Here is a 19,202-nt window from a genome sequence, read left to right on the forward strand (position 1 = left end):
GTACCGAGCCTGGCAGGAGGGGTAGAGTTTGTTGGGTGGATAAAATGGGCATGAGCATAAGCCTGTATGCCAGGGAAGAATTTTTTTCTGGAATTCACAGTCCATGAGACCCTAGGGATGTCAAGGCTACTTTGAAAAATCTGGGGCCTGAGTGGAGGGAACTGGAGTGGGCAAGTAAGGCTCTGCAGGTCTCTATCATCACCAGGCTTCTTTTTCTGCATCCCCTATGAATCCTCCAGCATCTCCCAACGTCTCTAGTGTACCAAGTGTCTTTCCTGCTCTAGGGACCCTTTTCCTATTTTAGATACTGACATGGCCCTCTGCGTTTCTTCTCCCACCTGCAAAAGCCTGCCAGGGAGAAAAGAATCGACATGAATGGTTTCACCTGTAGTGTAGTAGTTTATGTGGGTTACATTTGCTGTGATCCCTTTTCCATGTAACATTTAAATTTCTTGCATTTTGTGGAATAAAACCCTTTGATGCCAGAACCTCATTCTATCTTCTGATCCATGGTGTATGCGCAATAGCTTTAGGTCCCAGGCAGCGAATGCATTCTGTTTGGTTAGTACAGTGTATACTCACTGTTGTCTGTGGTAAATGGATATCGCTTTCCAGTGTATCACAGACCCCACCACTGCTCACTGTCTTTGTCACAGCCCCATTGCCCTTTCTACTGAGCTGACCTGCCTGGTCTGAAGACGTGTGTATTTGTGATCCCTGTGTTTATTTTTGTTATTTCTTCACTTTTCCATTGAGAAATCATATCAACCCCTTTTATAGTTATTCCCCCCCACCCCAAATTATTTGTTTATTTTTTTTTCTTATGCAATATTACCGACAATACTGTATTGACTTGGACCTCAGTGTTGGGCAATGTATTACAAGCATTCAAAGATTCCTTATTGTTTGCTAGGATGGAGTTCAGACTTTAACACCTGATAACAGGTTGTTTCTCACTTATTTACAAAAATGGGAACTGACATTGCCATTTTTCTTAAAGTAAGACATGACGAAACAATTTATGGTAATTTTACAGGAGTCCACCCTCATACATGGTTTCACGTTCTGCAGCTTCAGTTACCTGAGGTCAACCTCATTCTGCAAATAGGTGAGTGCAGTATGATAAGATACTCTGAGAGAGTAAATAAGCGAGCACGTTCACATAATCTTTTTTAACAGTATATTGCTATCATTGTTCTATTATTAGTTATTGTTAACCCCTTACTATCCCCAATTTGTAGATTAAACTTCATCATACCTATGTATGTATGATAGGTATGATAAAGTAGAAAAAAAAGTATTCATAGGGTTTGGTACTGTGATTTCAGGCATCTGAGAGGGGTCTTGGACTGTATCCTCCTTGAATAAGGTGGGATGACTGTAATTGATTCTTAAATGAATAGATGAAATCAATTATTTAGCCAACACTGTTTATCTTTTCAACATTTGAAGAGGGCTTATCAAATTCAGCCACTAAGCCATTTCATCAGCAGGACTGAAAAGCATGCATCTGTGAAGGAGAGGGTAGTCGAAGGATGTTGGGAGTCGGGGGAGGTAGATGGGATTATTCTCGGAACAAAAATGTTTCATCTCCTAGATGGGTTTAGATTTTGTCTACACCTACGTCACGTGGGGGAGATGGGAAGTGTAATGTGATATCTATTTGGCAAGAAGGGCTAGCCATGTACATTGTGTGCTCAATTCACCTTATAAGTGCCAGCTTCCAGCTCTAGGGCCTCATGTGCTTTGACTTGGTGGAAGGCTGCTCTGCCTGGGATTATGCATCCCTACCTCTGACCCAGTCATTATTCCCAATTATCATCCATTTAAAATAGTCAGTAGGGCAATAGCATGTGCACCTCAAGGATCACAAAAGGAACTTGGATTAGGAGGAATAAAAAATCTCTCCCACATGTGGCACTATTAAAAAGCTCTGGCTGAGACATACTGTTTATAGTCAGCAGTCGTCTGGAAAATAGATGTTTACTTGTAATGCTTGTATTAAGATCTTTGCCATTAGGCAATATATAGCATGCATTGTGTCTTCTCTTACAGAAAACTCTACGTTGGGACAAACCTTTAATTAGCAATTCTGTGGCAACAGGAAGTATTCAACACCAATACTGTTTCATGTTGGCATTTCTGCTTGTTTACAAAAAAAAAAAAAAAAAAGACAGAGAGCCAAAATCTGGAACTTTTCTTTGGAAAGATGGCCTCTTTTTTTTTTTTTCCTTAATGGCATGCTCCATTTAAAACTGTAAGTGAAATATTTGCTAAATAAAGATTAAATTACTAGCAGGAAAAAATATTCTCAATATTTGGCAAGAACTTAGACACACTGGGTTTCCCTGACCCATGCATGCATCTTCTGATGAAAGGTGTATTTTAATATGCCTAGGTGCATTCTTTGCATCAGACTCTGGCATCTTTCTAATGAATTTCTTTTGTGGGTGATGAGACTAGATTTTTCTGCTTCAGAACAGGAATGTGGACAGTGCTTCTGGAACAGGGACCAGATATCACAAGACTTGTGTCCTATTCTTGCCTTTGACAAAGTATAAGTCTTTTCTGCCTCTGTTATCTTAGCAAACAGAACTGTGCCCCCCAAAAACCATCCTACCAAGGTACGGTCCTACGTCTGCGAAGCTCTGAATAACATTACATTCTAGTGCTAAAATCATAAATTCATTTCAGATAAATTTGGTCTAAGATTAAGCAAACGGACTGTATGGTCTGGGCAGCCCATCCTTGGCCTGTGCACATCTTTGGGCAGTGGGCCACTTTTTTTAAGTTTTGGTTCTTGTGTATATATAAAGCAAGACAATAATGCTTACTTTATAGGTTTGTGGTGAAGATTAAATGAAAAAATAAAAAAAAATATGTAAAGCCCGTAGCACGGATTCTCACAGATAGTTATCAATCACTGTTATTTATTACATGCAGAGGGATTCCCTAGTGCTTTTAAAACCTGAATGATGGCAGTTGGCAGAAGCAGCCGCTGATTTTCTCCCACTCTGGACCTTAGTGGGGGCCCAATACATATTTGGTGAGTAAGTGAAGGAATACAGGACTGCCAGAACAAGCCCCTAAACGCTAACTCCCGGCTCTACCAGTCTAAGAAACCAACTCATTTTGCAAGATCACACACTCACTCCTTTTCTTCTTCTATATCTCTCAGTAGAACCCACCATTGTAATTAGGAGCAGGAAAAATGGTCACACACTCATCTAGAACTCTCTTAAGCTAAATCAACAAATACTTATTGAGGGCAAGAGAGGTGAGCAGAGTGAGGTCAGAAATGACAATTCTCAGCATGGTTTCCAGAGCACAGCTCTGCAAAGATATAGGACACAGTAAAAATCTAGAACAGTGGTTTGTTTTCGTTATTTATTTTTAATTTTAAATGACCTGAAGGCATAAGACGAATCCTTACCCTCTTGTCCTGATCTGCTGTTTCATTCCCTGCCAAGCACCCATGTCATCATATATGCTCACCTGGAACATTCAGACCTGCTGCCACAGTTAGAAAGATTCCTTTCTTAGTTGGTGCCAAAAGGATCTCAAAATGGTTTTGAATGCCTGTTAGATTAACTCCCTCAACTCCTTATGGGTCCCCTTTTCTACTCATTCACTAATATTGGTGTTGGAATTTGAGCAGAACTGAGGAAAAATGGACTGCATTAGGGCTACTGCAATCTATTTTTCATTTCCAAAATAGTGCGTCTTGCTTTCTCCCTTATAGTATTTCATTGTTTGCTTGGTTTCATAGAGCTGTTTTAATAAGAAAGTTTCGAGAATATCCTGGGATTATAGTCTTTGAATGAACTTTCATGCCTATAGTATAAGCCCCTTTGGTTTAAAACTATCCCACTTAAAAGCATCTAGTTATAACTACCAGCTGCTGGTTCTTTTCTGTTCCTACTCATGAGTGCACACACACACACATACAGATACATGTGCATGCCTGGTTGTGTACGTGCACACGCATACACACACACACACACATACACACACGCACACCCTCACATGCATTGTATATATGTAAACATCCAGAAGAAACAATGCATTGTAAAAATTTGTCCCTTTGAGTTTGTAATCTAGAGTGAGTTACTGAGTGCTGATAAGTAAAGGAAGTGCAACCAGACAGTTTAATCCTCCAATTTCCTGTCTTCTAATCAGCCCCTGACTCTTTTGGTTTTAAATTAGAACCATTCCTGTCAATATTCAGTACAGGTGAAGGAAAATCAACTAGAAAATAAGTAAGGACAAAGCATTTATTTCACTGTCTAAAGTTCACAGGAGAAATATGAGCATAACAACAGGAAATCAAGATTTTAAGAAAGATAGAAGTACATAAGCTTGCTTAAGTAACCAATCACAATTCTGAATGAAGTACATTTGGATCATAATTTGATTTAAAGAAAAAAAGATAGGAACATAGTTCAGTGTATTTACTTCTCCCTAAAAATAGTAAATGGTACTTTAAAAGATGTTGTACAAGGCTAATGTAAAAGAAAATGGTAAAGATAACCTCTTAATATATGTGAGAGAGAGAAAAAAAGAACCTACCCCATTCAGATTTTACTAGTAATCTGCTTATACTGTGAGAAAATAATGTTGGAGTGTACAGAAATCTTGTAAGTTAATGTATATTCTTAGAAATTAATATACTTACATATATTTATAATGATCAATAAAAATAAAATTATGCATTTAAAAATAAACTCAGGTAGAGCCACTGCACTGCAAATATCTGCAAAATATCTGTGAGAATACTTAAAAATAGAGTGTGCAAATGCATTAAATTGAATGTGTATAAATATGTTTATCATGGACTCAAAAAATATGCTGAGTGCTGAGGATATAATATGCATTATAATTTATTGAATCCCCTCATTTTGAGTATTTTTATTTATAGACATTGTAGCAATTTCCTAGTTTATCATAAAAGCGCAAGTGCAAATTCACAGACAAATTTCCATTAGGCCATATCTTCAAAGAATTATAACAAACAATCATTAACAAGAGTTGTTCCACTGAGAATTTTAAAAATTGAAATGGCTAATACAACATAAGATGTGAATCCAATGCATCTTAACAACAACAAAAGGTTTCCATGAAATATGAGTTCTTAATTTTGTGTCTGCAGTGGTTAAAGCTGCCAATCATTTGGGAAGTAGGCTGGAGTTGAGAGTTTTATTTTTTTGAATTGCTGAACATAGTAAGGCAGTATTTCATAGAACTATCTTGCTATTTTTACATGTACACTTTAAAAAGTAGGCATTTATACTACAAGGCATAGCATATCCTTCTTGCCCAAGTGTTTTCCTGGTATGCAAAGTTGTACAAGTTTGTGTTAAGTGACAGACAGTTCTTGATTTTAAAAGCGTATGTCAAATTTTTTAAAGAGAATGCTCCCAAAATAAATGCTTCAGGACCTAGCATGGGGTGAGGGGCTTGTAGGATAATTTAGTTGCCTTCATTTCACAGTCACTATGAGTTTTTAAATTGGAGGGCAGAAGCAAGACAAGTGCATTTTGTAATTCACATAAAAATAGTCCCATAACACATTGTTATCACTAAATCATTACGAAGAGGAGAATGTTCATTCTGCCTTCATTTTATGCCATATGGGTAGAATGGAGATAATTCTGCTGGACAGAATTATATTTTGAAGCAAATACATGCTTTCAGGGTGTCTCCATTTCATTTGGAGCTGACGAAAATTTCATGAGGGTTTTCTTTACTTTTCTATGGGAGGGTTTCTACTAGCGATGTCACAACAGAGCTAGATTAAGTTGATACGTAATATCTATTTCTTGATTTGCGTGATTAAAGCATTAGAGAAGTGGCTCAGATATCAAAAGGTTTCTTATAAGTGGCAGCGCCAAAGGTAATTACTGTTAAAATGTACGTGCTCGAACCCTGGTTGCTTCTTAACTTCTAAGTTGTTTACAACTCTGTGGATTTGAATACACGTTTTTATTTGACTTTTCAATAACAAGACCCCTTTCTTGCTCCATTTTGATATAAAAAATGTATTTGTAATTCTTATAGCTCATGTTCCTCAAGGCAACCTTAGCTTCAATCACAAAAAGTAATAGAGGACAGAGATGGCCCTTCTCAGTATTTCACATTTTAAAATAACTCTTTCTTAAACAAAATAGTCTTTTAAAGACAAAGTTAAAATTTATACTTAAAAAATTAAAGATTAATCTAGTCAACTGATTATTTCCAGTTAGTTGTCAAAAAGTGTAGCTAAAGCCGTACTGTAAGTCTGAGTGAGTTATGAGAGGGGGTGGGGATAGAGAGGAAAAGAGGGGAGAGAGAGAAGGAGAAGAGAGGTTGTTATTCTCAGTCTTTTATTAACCAGTTTCTTTCATCCTAGTGTGTCTTTATTATTTAGAAAAATAAAAATGATCCGGGGCTCTACCCACTCTCACCTAAAATTCTGCAGTAGGTAATGACTATCTACAACCTGGTACAACATATGCCCCCAAACTAAAACAAACAAACTCATTTGCCATACAAATTGTTTACGATTCATTAAAAAGCAAAATTGCATATCCTGTCGCTGGCAGCTGAGGCCGCGTCTCCACGGGCGGAGGGGGCATTCACTGAGTTGCCTTTGTATGCTGGGAGGACCAAGCCGGAGGTTCCCACTATGAGCCCGGAGTCTGTGCAGCCAGATGACGCATGAGGTAATTTTAAAGCTTTATTTGCCTTTAGTGAAACTCCGATCTTGTACTATCCTTTGGTTAAAGAACTATATCAGCCAGAGGGAAGTTTAAATTTTTCTTTCAGCTGGGGAAAATTGTTTGGGATAGCGAGGTGGGTGAATGGAGGGAGAGGGAGAGCGTGTTATTCAAGGAAAGAGATCTAAGAGAAAATGTGAAATTTGTATTATTTTAATTAGTTCCCTCCTCCTTCATCAAAGTCCTCAATTTCCCATCTATAATGGGAAATTTACATTAGAATTATTTGTAACTGGCAGATCTGAAATGCTATGGTATGTGGTCACCTTTGAGGGAAAGAAACAAATTGATTTATTCCCTATGATAACTTGTATAACTTCTTTAGAGAGCACTCTTATTTCTCACCCCTTTTCAAAGCAAAGATCTAGAAGCATTGAAGTTTAGAGAAACTTCCCTGTAGTTTGCAGCCTAAACAGCAGCATGTGAGCTTTCAACATTGTTTATTTTTAGGCAACTGCATTGCTAAATGTTTCCACCACTTTTATATGTTATTTTCCCGGCGGTAAAACATCTGTAAAATAATTTTAAATGAAAAGCAACTTCCAAGTAAACTTTACAAAAAAGAAATTACAGTTTTCCAAGTTAAAAAAAGAGAGACATTTGGTGATCTTTGCAAGGAAAAAAAAAAGAGGTGACACAATTTGCCATAAAAAGTAACAGTCTATAAAATCTATGAGCTCTTGAAATACAAGGAAGTAGAATGTTTCACCCAGAATATGACATCGGCGTGCAGTTTTTTTAAAAAAGCTTACAACTTAGAAAACAATTACTAAACCAATCAGTATATTCATTTCTAATGTTTAACAAGCTGTATAAAGTGAAGCAATAGGCAACATCATAGCATACAAGTAAACCTTGTTCTTGCTGGCAAAAACTCTAATGGGAAAATAAGTGCCCTGAACAAAAGTTCAGGGTCAGAGTGGATAGTCTACTGCTAGTCTAATTAGCCAAAAGCTGCATGTAACATTGTTCTGAAATTACTGGTAAAATTTCTAATGTCTAGTTAAGAAATTACAAGTTAAAACACACAGGTACACACATACCCACAACCACTTTAACTCAAGAGTCCTTAGGATGGACATACTGCATCCCAAGAAGCAGCCGGATAGAATCCTGCGGTAGCTCACTTTTAACAGTCTCTCAGTCCTCCGAATTCCTAAAACTTGCCAAAATGATACACCATTGGTCCAGGAAGGGGAAAAGAGAACTCTTTCTGCAGATCATACAATGAAACCGACCATGCCCTGTTTTGTAATTCCATTCGCCAGTCTCCCCCTTCAACATCTCTCTTGCTCTCTTTTTTTCTTAAACTGATATCTATGTGAAATGAGCTGAAGTTCACGGTCCAGTTAGGAACGGATAATACATTCATTGTCTGGCAGCAAACTTTTTTTTCACTCCCTGGAAGAATTCACGCTTGCCGAAAGAATAATAATTACGGAAAACTAGAAATGCACTGCTAACAAATTAATCCTTAACGGACACCATCCTAACGAGGGCAGTAATGATTTGAGGACTCTCCTCCTCACAGGACTTGCATCTCCTGTGACAATGAGCTATTGTGCATCCTCCCAACTCACTCTACCTCTTATAGATCCAAGATGTCAAAGGTTGCTGTCCTGGTTGACCATGACATGTGAGTTAACTCATTCTGCCGCTGCATGGCAGAACTTTATTAAAACTTTATTTATATCCAGAGTAACTGAAAGATAGAGTGTGTGGGTCTTTTCCACTCAGAGCTAGAGTGCCTAAGAGGCAGAAATCTGCTCTGACATAAACGGGGAAAAGTTAGATGAGAGCTGTGGATCCCCGGATGGAAAATAGGGAGTGGGGACTGGGAGTTCTCTCACAGGTGACTTCAGGCAATCCAATTAATTGGCCAGGACTGGAATTCACTCAGGGCTTGCTTCTCTTCAGTGCCCAACACTCGTCCTCAGAAAATACCACAGCCAAAGAAAACCATACACCCCAGAGTCCCTGAAAACAAAAGTAAGGGGGATGTGAAACTAGAGAGAGGAGGCAAAACCTGAGGACTGGGACGAATGTTTCACTTTTTCCCCCCAAGACTGACTTGGCTAAAATATCCACCTCCACCTTACAACTGATACTCTTTAAAAAAGAATTAAAAAGAAAAAAAAAAAAAGAAAGAAAACCCCAAATACTCTCCCATGGAAAATGAGGGCAAGTGTTCCACTCAAGTCTCAGAGTGGCAGAGAGAAGATGGCAAGAGGCAGCAGTGTGAGGCTGCCTCACTGAATAGTGTGAAAAAAATCAAATGTGAGTTTGATGAATGTGAGGTCTGGGACATTTTGTCAAAGAGGGAGGGAAAGTAGAAAAGGAAAAAAAAAAAAAAAAAAAAAAGCAGCCCCGGCTGCCAACTCACCATCCACCAAGTTCTGGCCGAGATGTCGTAGCAGAGCTGCCATTTGATGGAGCCGTCGGAAGCTTTCCCTGCCATTACGCTGTCAGCAAGCTTCATCTGATGCTAACTCACGGGAGATAAGACACCTAATTGAGAAAACATTTGCAGTGGCATGTGGGGCAACATGTAGTCCGGTCCATACCATATGGAATCATGGGTAAAAAAAAAAATCTCCTTGACAATGAACCAATCTCTCACAGACCCAGTGGCAAGGTGAAGTGGAGATGAAAAGTCTTCTGCTCCTAGCACTGTCTTCTCCTCTCTCCTTTTTAAAAAACAAGATCCCACTGCTACACATCAAAGGGAGGTGGTTAAAATTAGGGCTTCATCACTCAGATGATTTTGGTCTGCAGGGTTTTTCCTTTTCTTCCAACAACCAATCCCCCCACCTTTTTTTTTTTTTTTTTTTTTTTTTTTTTAAGGAGAATAAAGAGATTTAATAGGACAAAGGCAGGTAGTGGACTGCGGAGGGAGATCGCCACAGGCTATTAGCCTAAAATTTCTGCTTGACAGATGGAACTGCTTAGAGACTATCATGCAATGTTTTGGGCTTTTTCCCCCCTCTTTACCCCCCCTCTTTCGACTTTAAGTCTGATTCAGTATCTGTTTTTCACAGCCACTTTTCTCAAGAACGTGAGCTGCGCATTTAAAAAAAAATGTTTAGTTCAGTTTTGCTGTCTTACACATCTCTGTTGGAAAAGTCTCAAATTAAATCTGGGAACAACTGAACAGGTTTTCCAAGAAGTTAAAAAAATTCCGGAAAAAATATTTCTCTTTCCTTACTTTATTTAAAAAAAAATAACTCATTAGTTAATTTAGTCATGAAGGAAGATAAACAAGAGATGGCAGCATTCAGGTCTCTTGATTTTTGGTTCGGCTGGCATTGTGTTTAGATGTGTGCTTTTATGTGAGTAGATAAATACATTACCGATATTTTGCAGGTTCTAACCTATGCTGGGCTAGGCACCACCGATATTTTTTGGTGTCTTTTTAAATAAATTAATTTTGGACTTTCTCATTCTTTGTAAACAAAGCGATCAGTCATTATCAATTCAGTTTAGCACAATTCAGGTTAGACTTGACATGAGCTCTTCCTTAATCAGAGAAAGTCACTTCTGATTTCCTTGCCGTAACCTAGCCATCTTCTTCACAGGGGTTTTTAACCATACATTCTTTAGTATGGAAAAGTAAACCACAACGTGGACCTACCAATAAGAATGGTTGTAAAAATATATATTTTTAAAAGTGAGAAAAAGTCCAGATGATTGCTGAATTTCAAGTCATTTTACTTAGGACTAAGAGGGAGAAAGAAGCAGAGAGAATGACTTGTATTTGTTATATTTTTTCAAATTGCGTGACATTAGGAACTGCAGAAATACCCTTATCAGGGCACCAAACACATCCTAGTTTTTGTGGATGTGCACCGAACACATCCTAATTTTTTCTGAATGTAAGAAATCCTTTGATCTCCAAGAACCTACAGTTTACTCTGCTATGGGCCTTCAATATAGGTACTCCAGGGCATGGGAAAATTTGTCCATCACTATTTCTCAGGGCTATTGAACTGCGATTATTAAAAAGTTGTGCATTTACTGCCTAATTATCCAATAGATTTTTTGCTCAGGTCATATTTTTCACTGAATAATATTTAGATAAACTTATTTAGGCCACATTTTAAGTTCCAAAGAGGTAAATTTTGTGCATTTTGTTTTCCTATTTCTGCTCTCTTCTTTAGTAGGTGTTATTTTAATCATTTAGCAGCAGGTATATTTATGTTGTTTTGAAAAACATAACTGTATTAAATTTTATCCTGTTTCACCAAAAATATCTCTAATTTAAAGAATGATGCACATACTGCTTCTAGGAATGACCACAAATACAACAAATATGGCATTTCCTTTTTTTTTTTTTCTCATCTCTTATTGTAAAGGGATTTCTTCTAATAATAATGGGGCGAGAAGCAGTAGGCAGAATTGTTACCAAATGTAAGTACTGCCATCACTCTTAGGAAGCATCTTTGTATACTTTATTACCTTGATGTCACCTGTCTTTTCAGAGGAAGAGTCTGCAGTAGCACAGGAAATGTCTTTAGCTTTTGTCCAACGAATAGCAAAGGGACCTGCTACCAGAAACTTGCCCTGAGCTTGCCAATGAAAACATTTATTGCCATGTGTAACTGCAGTATCATTAAAATTACTTAGTCTTTCTTAATTTTATCATGTAGAGAAAGATAAGAAAAAATGTTGGAAATTCTCTATAAAATGTAAAATATCAACCAAACAAAAAAAAAAAGGAGGAAAATAAAAAGAAGCAAAGAAATGAAGTAACATTCTGTCTTTGAATCAACCAACCTCTGATTCTACTTCACTCGTTCTTACTTGCCTCTGACAAGCAGACAAAACAAAATTTCCTTGTTTTAGATTCTCCTCTGCTTTCTCCCAGGGCATACAGGCACATGGACATCTTGGACTTGTGGGTCCACAGCTTTGCAATTTCTAAGTTTGTTCTGCAGCAACCTCTGAAGTTGGAGCTGTTTCTTGTCCGAGCCGCTGCATGTTTGAGACTCAGAGCACCCTCTCCATGCCCATTATTTATGAATGAATGGAGCACAAGGTAAACTGGAGTCCAGATTTCACTTTGTGAATGTTAGAAAAGCTGGGAAGATTTTGCAGGAGAGGGCGCATAGATTGAACAAAAAAATGATACATATTATTGGATAATAGTATTTTAAATCCCAAACAATTAGGTGCATTTAACTTTATCATTGTTCTCTAAGAGGCTGGTGGAAGCTGTCCTTCCCATGCAGCAATCAGTCTTTTCACAGTGTGGCCCGTTGTTAATAGCCTTAAAACAAGATTAAATAAAACATGTTAAATATTGCAATTATTGTGGGAAATAAAATTATTTGGTGAGCATAATGGGGAGCAATTCAAGCATTTAACATGATCCAGGAAATGCTACTCCAAACAATTGCATTTGCTTTATGCATTTTTTCCCCTTTGATTGCTGACAGATGCCTTTTTGGAAACAAACATCTAAATGGTTTGCCTTCAGTTAGAAAAAAAAATATAACAGAAAGCGGCTACATGTTTTGAATTTAACTCTTGTCATTTGAATACTTCTTCCCATTGCACATGAATGAATCCAAGGCAAAAACAGTGCTCTCATTAAGAAATAAGCCCATCAAAATTTGGCCTTTCTTATTTCCTTTGAGCATATTTTATAAGAAGTGGGAATCCCTCTAGACAGGGAGTCAAGTGATGAGGACTATTTCCTGGGTGACAATGGGGAAGCATTATAAAGGGAATTGTCTCCTTATAATATGAAGCCTCGGGCAAAGTGCAAGTCACTTTCCAGCCTCACTCAGGTCAGGGCGGCCAGTGCTCCCTAATAAGCTAGCCCCCTTTATTGAATGGGAAAAACCCAAGAAAGCTCAGAAGATAGTGAATTCTCATCTGTGTCTTTGCTGCAGTGCATTTGGATTAAGGCGTCGAAGACTTTGCTGTCAACAGGTGTACAATGCCAATACCAAGGAGAGGTTTTGGTTTTTGTTATGTATTGCTAACAGGAGATATGATATGGCATATTAATGATTTTTGGAGGCTGGGTCATAGAGGGATTGAGAACACTGCTTCTGCAATCCAGTTGACCATATCTGGGCTCTCTTGGTTACTGTGTGACCTCTCCCAGGTTAGTTAGCCACTCTGATTCTGTGTCCTATCATAATCAGGAAAATGAAGTTAATAGTTATTAAGTGTGTGAGTGTGTGTGTGTGTAGTGTAGCGTAGTTAGAAGCAAAAATATGCATAAGGTACTTAGTCCCTGGTATGTAATGAGTGCTCAACTAAAGTTATTGTGCTGTTATTGATGTTTTGTTACTATTATTCCCCTAATGAGGGAAGCCCTCTTTCTTCCCCGTTCTGGTCCTGTGCTGTGAGGCTCAGTTGGATCCCTTCCCTCTGTTCTTCCATCATAACCTGTGCCTTGCTCCGTTGCGGCTCTTAGCACCCTCTTCTGGAATCACCTGCCTCCTAGTCTTTTTCCCTCCTGAACCTTGAGGTTCTTAAGGGCAGGGACCGTATCTTGCCCATCAGAGTAGCTATAAGGCCAAGCATAGTGCTGGGCAGAGTAGGGGCTCCCTACATGGTTAGAGAACGAGAATGAAAAGTCACAGGACGCTAGCCGCTTTGAAATTTGCACTCTTCCATTTACACAACCTTGTCTTTTACCTTGGCTCAAGCTATTGCCCTCCTTGTACATGACACCCTCCTCAGGACAGCAGCTCACAGTGACCCCAGCACCCTCGGTGCCCTGCTGCCTTCCTCATCTGCACCATCCGTTAGTACTTTGCATCAACTGACTGTATTATTACTTGCCTTTGATGAAAGTGTGTCTTTCTTTATTTATTCACCCACTTAATAGCAACGTATGTGATGCAGGCACTAACACTTATTTTCTCTCTTTTTTCAAGCTCAGTTTCTAGGACTGTAGGAAATTTGAAAGTCTAGGAGAAGAGCAATTTGATTTTGTACACAACAGCTCATGTTTGTGGAGTGTTTCTTTTTGGCCAGGCACTGTTCTAAGATCTTTATATGTTTTTTTTTTCCTTCAGGTAAGTCCTTATGAGGTAGGACCTATTATTAACTCCATTTTGCAACCAGGATAACAGGCTCCAAGAGGTAAAGTGACTTGCTTAGAGCTCCAGAGTTAGCGATAGGAGGACTGAAGCCCAGGAATGATGACTGCAGAGCTTCACCACTCTGGCGTTGCCTCCTGAGCCAAAAAAGGAGAGAAGTAACAGGATTTAGCACCTGCCACACGCCATACTGTTTTTAAAGGTGCTTTTGGGGTGATATGTCACTTAACATTTACAACAACCATAGGAGGCTGTTGTTACAATTATTAACTTGCAGATCAGGGTCAAAAAGGTAAGAGTCTTGGCTAAAGACACACGCTAAACAAGAGCCAAAATTCAACCCTATGTCTGTATAAAGAAAAGCTCATGGTTTTGCTATTCCAACCAGTTAGTTCTCAGAAGACAATTTTTATTTTTTACTCATTTTTTGGAGATAAGATTTCTCTGTTACCCAGGCTGGAGTACAGTGGCGTTGAACTCCTGGGTTCAGCTGATTTTCCTGCCTCAGCCTCCAAGTAGCTGTGACTCTAGTTGTACACCACCACACCTGGCTAATTAAATTTATTTATTTATTTATTTATTTATTTATTTATTTTGGAGAGACAGGGTTTTACTTTGTTGCCCAGGCTGGTCTCGAATCCCTGGTCTCAAGTGATCTTCCTGCCTTGGATATTTTTTATTTCTTGTATAGATTTGAATGTTGGGCTTAACAGATATGTATGGCCTTGAATCATCAGGGTCATGGAAAACATGAAATTAGAAATGTAGCCTGTTGCTGAAGCTGCAGAAACGTTCAGATTAGAGCAATGGGTAGATTAAAGATTGAAAATAAAGAAAAGAATAGAACAGAAAATAAAAGCTGTATTAAGAGGCATTACCAGCTGGGGGCGGTGGCTCACACCTGGTAATCCCAGTAATTTAGGAGGCCGAAGCGGGTGTATTGCCTGAGGTCAGGAGTTCAAGACCAGCCTGGCCAACATAGTGAAACCCCATCTCTACTAGAAATACAAAAATTAGCTGGGTGTGGTGGTGGGCACCTGTAATCCCAGCTACTCGAGAGGCCGAAGCAGAATTGCTGGAATCCGGGAGGCAGAGGTTGCAGTGAGCTGAGATCATGCCATTGCACACCAGCCTGGGCGACAAGAGCAAAACTCCATCTCAAAAAAAAAAAAAAAAAAAAGGCGTTATCTACTATTAACACCTAGATCTTTTCTGTAACCTCAACCAGGTGGAAAATCCTAACATGGTGTTCAGGACATCACCATCTAAACCCTCAAGTCAGGGCGTATTCACATGTAAGTGTTGGGATACAAAGAAAAATCAACACAAAATTATAGAAAGTCTAGTTCCTCCAAAGCTCAGAAAAGCGTCAAGGTCTTTGGTGGGAGATGTATCCTTTGTTGATGAGGGCAGCAAAGTCCTCTATACAGGTACACGTCATTACTGGGTGTGAGTGTGGTGACTTAAAGAACCAGCGTCTCAAGTCACCTGGCATGGTTTTCTCACCGTATGGCAGAAGTGAATGCTGCAAAGCTGAAAAGGGCAGAATTGAAGAAAATGCCGGAGGGTCCAGACAGCCCCATCTATTTTAATAGGATGCCCAGAGATTGCCCAGATTTTTGACCTGGCATATTGCACATATATGGATATGGGTTTCTATCTATTGATCAATCAATCTGTATTGTGCAAGGAAAATATTGATAATTTATTTTTGGCAGAAACTCACCCACAGTGTCCTGCAAAGAATCAGCCTTCTTCTTGGCGGCCGTTCTTGTGCCGCATTTCCATTTAGAAATTCTTTGACTTTTACTTTCTCTGCATTTTCTGTTAGCCGGCTGCCACCCAAGATTGGACTAAACCCTATGCCCCCTGTTAAAAAAAAAAAAAAAGAAAAAAAACCCCTCAGACGATATAACCCTCTAATAAGTATATTCACAACTTCTATGCAAGGCGCTTAAGAAAACTAAAGGTTAATATATTCTAACTAGATGTTGGGTATAGAATGTCAGATCTGTCAAATTTCATTATAACTTGCTGCTCATTGGAAAAGATTTGATTTCTTTTGCCACTGTCCTACTATGTTCAAGTCACAGACTGCCAGCAGCAGCCCACAGAAGACCACAGGCTGGCAGTGAGCGGGCTCGAGTGGGAAACCAGCCGCAAGGACCATCTGTTTCCGATTTCTAGCTGAGCCAAGATGTGCAATGAAGTGCATTCCATTCACCAGGCCAGCTTCTCCCTTGCTCAAGTTATTAGTGTTACAAGTGCAATTATCTTTTCCAAACAGCAGGGGAGCTATAATCCTTATGGAACAGGACACTTTAAAACACACACGCGCACACACACACACACAGACACACACACACACACACATACCATTCAGGCATCTTTTGTTAAAGTTGTGGGGAAGGCTGCTTGTAAATTTAATTACAGCCTTCGTGGGGTTTATAAAGTATGTTTTATTAAGCATGATAACCTCTGAGGCAGCAGTATATACCTTGGCCTCATTTAGTGTAATTGAATGATCAAGTATCTTTAGGATGCTTTTTGTGGGCATGCTTAAAAATGATAAGAAGGGTGTATTTAAACCATCTGAAAATGAAATGGCTTTCAAAAGCATAATGGGTTTTTAGGAATAATCAATGGAAATCCTTGCCCAGCTGGCCTAAGTGAGCCAATCTCACTCACGTTGACAGTGTTGAGGCTTGTCAGCTAGTTATTAAATCCCAAGGGGGCCAAATGACGCCTATCACCATGTAAGTTGGGAGACTGTAATAAGCTACATGTTTGTTATTTGAGATTGATCTTCTGCCTGTCTCAAGATGAATAATTTTTAGAAAAATTTGGAGGCGAAGGAGCAAAGCCAATTGCATGATAGTGTGATAGAAATAGCAAGAGAAGTCAAGAGACCTTAATTAAGTAATGCTATAAACATGTTTTTGGTAACAGGTACTTGCCATCACACTAGGTGTTCAGGATATGCAGAAGAAAGCCATAGGGACTGCCCGCAAGCAGCTCCCAGCTCTCACTGAGGAGACAGACAGAGGAGCAGGCCTGTATATTACAGTGTGACAGGACCACGCTGGGGTTCTAGCCTTGGTTCTTCCACATGCTTGCTGCTTGACTCTGGGCTGTCACAACCTCTCTGCAGCTTCATCTGAAAATGGGGATGGCGATGGTTGACTTTCAGGGACTGTTTTCAGAAGTAAATGAACTGTAATCCAATTAAGAGGACAAAAATTCCTGATAGGCACTTAGCCAGTTCGCCATATATGTTAGTTTCTATTTCCTTCTAGTTATTCTTTGAATATGCCATAGCCTTGTAAATGATAGCAGGTTTCTCCTTTGTGGATGAGCAGCACATTGAACTAGGGGGTATGCCTCATTCAACATGCCACTCATCCACAAAGGAGAAACCTGCTATCATTTACAAGGCTATGGCATACTGTAATTTACAAGGCTGTACTGGTGACTCCCAGTACGGGTCAACCAGCCTTAGACCACACATTCTCCAAGGGCAAGGGCTCCAGAGGGTGCTGTGCAGGGTCATGAATAACGAGATGCTTAATGTGAGCTTTTGGTTCATGGTGAGTGACGCAATGATTTTTCCAAAAATGAACTTTTTCCCTTTTCATAGCAGAAATCACATAAATATATCTACAATGAAGAGAGGGGAGAAATATGATAAAGCCTCTTATTTTGTAAATTAATAAAATGAAGCCCAGCAGAGAGAATTACCTGGGGTTACTGAGCAAGTTAGTGCTAGAGATAGGGTTCCAACCTAAAGACCCCAAGTTTTAGTGTCTCTGTTTGCCACTTCACTGATTGTTTCAGAGTGTTTGAAAGATATGTTCTGAATCAGGTAATTCAATTGCATTCAGATGCACGTGAGCCCCTGCTGCTGCTGCTTCTGCTGATTGCACTGTGGGCCTGGCAGTAGGATCATTGTACTTTACTTCTGTTTACAGACAGAAATGGAGGTCATCTGGTAGAATCCTCTTATTACATGATGGGGAAGTTATGGGCCAGGTCCCAGGTAGGTTCCCTGAAAGAGGACCTTGAGATTTGTATGAGAATTGTCAAGACTTGTGTGCAAGAACTTTATTGGGATGACTGTCAGGATCAACACCTGCAGGTAAGTAAAGGAAGGAAAATTGAGCAGAAGAAGGATATGTCTAGATGAAGTTCTAGCTTATCTTGCAGGAAATGTGGAAACTGGGGTAGCATTGCAGAACTGTCTCAAATTAGGGCAAGGGGACAAAGATATTGTACTCCTGTAATGGCTCACCAGCAATTGAATGAGACCTATTTCACAGGAAAGGAAGAGACTCTGGGCTGGACAATTCTTTCTAAGCAAAGAAAAAATGCAAAGGAGTTTCAGTGAAGAGCTGTCAGCTTCTAATATCCCCAGTAGGTGGGAGAAAATCTCGGTGATATGCCACAGAATCCACTTGAACCTAGAGAAATCAAATGACCTACTTAAAGTTAGTGGCAAATTTGGGCTTGAAATGTATGGTCCATAGTTCAACTCTTTTCTCCAGTGACAGTGAGTAGGCTTCATGCCCTATTTGAACAGAATCTACCTGGTAGATCCAGGAGTACCCCTTCTGCTTCAGAAACAACAGGGGGTGGGAAAAGGAAGATAAGGCAATGAGGAAAATGTTGAGCATTTCTTGGGTTCTTCTTCAGTTGTCCAGTGATAGTCACCTTTCTTGGCAGATGCAAGAGATGAGTGAATGAATAAAAGAGATGTTTGGAATGTGACTCTGAATACATCTCATTAAACCTTTGTTTGGGTCTCTAAAGAGCCTCCTGGTAGAAGCAGGTGTTAGCATCTCTCTGAGGCCTTGTACCTGTGAGGAAGAGGATTTGGGAGAGGGGTGGAGGAAGCACAAAGCAGCAGTGGTGTGAACTATTGGTGTTTCTTATTCCACATGTTTTCATTTCAAAGAAGCTCTCCCTTAGAGCACCCAGTCGAGAAAAGAAAAAAAGAGAAACCCCCAAATCTGAAGCATTAATGGTGTGTGCTGATTAAACTCTTTGCTTCAAAGGAGTGCTTTGGAGAACAAATCCAAGCTTCCATAATCTCTTAAAAAGAGCAAGTCTGTTTGATACGGAGCTGAAAGAGGTTTTAGAGTCCCTATCCCCTCATACCTCCACCTCCTGGCTCTTTAATTTCTTTTTCCTTTGTGTCCTCAGTTGGATTCTTTCATTTGTTACAACATTTTTAAAAAGAAGCCACCGTAAGTTTTGAGGTGTTGCTGTTTCTGCATTTCACTATCAGGAAACACGATGTAAATGACTCAGGAGTCCATGGGCACTCAAATTCTCTAGTTGGTATCTCTTCTCTAGTCCTTGCTGGGACAAGTCTAAGTGACTAGTTTCTGCC

General features: G+C 39.4%; 2 long non-coding RNA genes across 2 annotated transcripts; one reads left to right on the forward strand and one right to left on the reverse strand.

Moving 5' to 3' along the window:
• Window positions 1-5,199: 5,199 nt before the first annotated feature.
• On the reverse strand, window positions 5,200-9,710 carry LOC116563952. The gene is made up of 2 exons (XR_004274649.1): window positions 9,139-9,710; window positions 5,200-8,732 (listed from the first exon to the last, which is right to left on the reverse strand). It is a non-coding gene; the product is annotated as an uncharacterized LOC116563952 (long non-coding RNA).
• LOC116563951 lies at window positions 5,213-17,810 on the forward strand. The gene is made up of 3 exons (XR_004274648.1): window positions 5,213-6,701; window positions 13,790-14,015; window positions 17,782-17,810. It is a non-coding gene; the product is annotated as an uncharacterized LOC116563951 (long non-coding RNA).
• Window positions 17,811-19,202: the final 1,392 nt, after the last annotated feature.

The sequence above is a fragment of the Sapajus apella genome, unplaced genomic scaffold (assembly GCF_009761245.1).
Source record: "Sapajus apella isolate SASKATOON/1434 unplaced genomic scaffold, GSC_monkey_1.0 scaffold36, whole genome shotgun sequence".
Lineage (NCBI taxonomy): Eukaryota > Metazoa > Chordata > Mammalia > Primates > Cebidae > Sapajus > Sapajus apella.